The sequence below is a fragment of the Ahaetulla prasina genome, chromosome 4 (assembly GCF_028640845.1).
Source record: "Ahaetulla prasina isolate Xishuangbanna chromosome 4, ASM2864084v1, whole genome shotgun sequence".
In the NCBI taxonomy this organism is placed as follows: Eukaryota; Metazoa; Chordata; class Lepidosauria; order Squamata; family Colubridae; genus Ahaetulla; species Ahaetulla prasina.
The window spans coordinates 5,755,001-5,757,567 of record NC_080542.1 but is presented as its reverse complement, the minus strand read 5'-3'; positions in this window follow the sequence as shown (position 1 = coordinate 5,757,567).

Below are 2,567 nucleotides of genomic sequence, written 5' to 3'. Positions count from 1 at the left end.
ACTAATTGGGAAACTAAATTAATCATTTCTGGCGACTATTTGGGGAACCCATTCAATTTACCATTCTCTCTGTCTCTCTGTCTCTGTCTCTGTCTCTGTCTCTCTGTCTCTCCGTCTCTCTGTCTGTCTCTGTCTCTCTCCGTCTCTGTCTCCGTCTCTGTCTGTCTCTGTCTCTCTGTGTCTCTTTCTCTTTCTCTCTGTCTCTCTCTCTCCGTCTCTCTGTCTGTCTCTGTCTCTCTCCATCTCTGTCTGTCTCTGTCTCTTTCTCTTTCTCTCTGCTCTTTCCGTCTCTTTCTGTCTCAGTCGCTGCTGTCTGTCTCTCTCTGTCTGTCTCTGTGTGTCTTGTCTGTCTCTCTCTGTTTCTGTCTCTTTGTCTGTCTCTGTGTCTCTCTGTCTCTGTGTGTGTTTCTCTCTGTCTCTGTCTGTCTGTCTCTCTCTGTTTCTGTCTCTCTATCTGTCTGTCTGCTCTTTGTCTCTGTCTCTCTCTCTCCGTTTCTATTTCTGTCTCTCTCTGTTTCTCTCTCTCTCTCTGTCTGCCTGTGTGTCTCTCTGTCTCTGTGTTTCTATCTCTATGTCTCTGTCTCTTTGTCTCTCTCTCTCTCTCTCCGTTTCTATTTCTCTCTCTGTTTCTCTCTGTCTGTCTGTCTGCCTGTCTGTCTGTCTGCCTCTCTGTCTCTGTGTTTCTACCTCTCTGTCTGTCTGTCTCTGTCTCTGTGTGTTTCTCTCTGTCTGTCTGTCTCTGTTTCTGTCTCTCTCTCTGTCTCTCTCCATTTCTCTGTCTGTCTCTGTCTCTCTATGTCTCTGTCTCTTTCTCTCTGTCTCTCTCTGTTTCTGTCTGTTTGTCTCTCTCTCTGTCTGTCTCTCTCTCTCTCTGTGTCTGTCTTTCTGTCTCTCTCTGTCTCTCTGTCTGTCTGTCTCTGTGTCTCTCTGCCTCTGTGTGTTTCTCTCTGTCTCTCACTCTCTCTCTGTTTCTGTCTGTCTGTCTCTTTGTCTCTGTCTCTCTCTCTCCGTTTCTATTTCTGTCTCTCTCTCTGTTTCTGTCTGTCTGCCTGCCTGCCTGTCTGTCTCTTTGTCTCTGTCTCTCTGTCTCTGTGTCTCTGTCTGTGTCTCTGTCTGTGTGTTTCTCTCTGTCTGTCTGTCTCTCTCTGTTTCTGTCTCTCTCTGTCTCTCTCTGTCTGTTTCTGTCTCTGTCTCTGTGATATTCTAACCCAATGTTTCTCAACCATTACAACTTTTAAGATGAGTGGATTTCAATTCTCAGAATTAAACTTCAGTTAACTGAAACTCCCAGTTTCTTTCCGCGTGCCATCACTCTGCTGCACATCTAATTCTCACAGCTGACAAAACACAATAACTACACAATAAATTATTGTTGCCTTATGTGGATTCATATTAGGTGTGGCTGCAGTATTGTTATTTATTTGTCCCCATTCTACGGGCTGTAGACTTTAGTATTATTATTATATTCTGTTGTTTTACCGGAGACCAATTCCTTGTGTGTCAAACCACACTTGGCCAAATAAATAAAATATATTTTATTTATATAGGATATATATATTATGCCTGTCAGAAAGCTGCTGCAGAAAGGCAGACTTTAACTCCCAGAATACCCCAGCCAGCCTTGTGTTTCTCAACCATGGCAGCTTTCTGACTGGAGGACTTCAACTCCCAGAATTCCCTAGCCAGCCTCCCATTTCTCAACCATGGCAGCTTTCCGACAGGGGGACTTCAACTCCCAGAAATCCCCAGCCGGCCTTGTGTTTCTCAACCATGGCAGCTTTCTGACTGGAGGACTTCAACTCCCAGAATTCCCTAGCCAGCCTCCCATTTCTCAACCATGGCAGCTTTCCGACAGGGGGACTTCAACTCCCAGAATTCCCCAGCCGGCCTTGTGTTTCTCAACCACGGCAGCTTTCTGACTGGAGGACTTCAACCCCCAGAATTCCCCAGCCAGCCTCCCATTTCTCAACCATGGCAGCTTTCCGACAGGGGGACTTCAACTCCCAGAATTCCCCAGCCAGCCTCCCATTTCTCAACCATGGCAGCTTTTCGACAGGGGGACTTCAACTCCCAGAATTCCCCAGCCGGCCTTGTGTTTCTCAACTACGGCAGCTTTCCGACAGGGGGACTTCAACTCCCAGAATTCCCCAGCCGGCCTTGTGTTTCTCAACCATGGCAGCTTTCTGACTGGAGGACTTCAACTCCCAGAATTCCCCAGCCAACCTCCCATTTCTCAACTATGGCAGCTTTCCGAAGGGGGGACTTCAACTCCCAGAATTCCCCAGCTGGCCTTGTGTTTCTCAACCACGGCAGCTTTCCAACAGGGGGACTTCAACTCCCAGAATTCCCCAGCCGGCCTCCCATTTTTCAACTATGACAGCTTTCCAACAGGGGGACTTCAACTCCCAGAATTCCCCAGCCGGCCTCCCATTTTTCAACTATGGCAGCTTTCCGACAGGGGGACTTCAACTCCCAGAATTCCCCAGCCGGCCTTGTGTTTCTCAACCACGGCAGCTTTCCGACAGGGGGACTTCAACTCCCAGAATTCCCCAGCCGGCCTTGTGTTT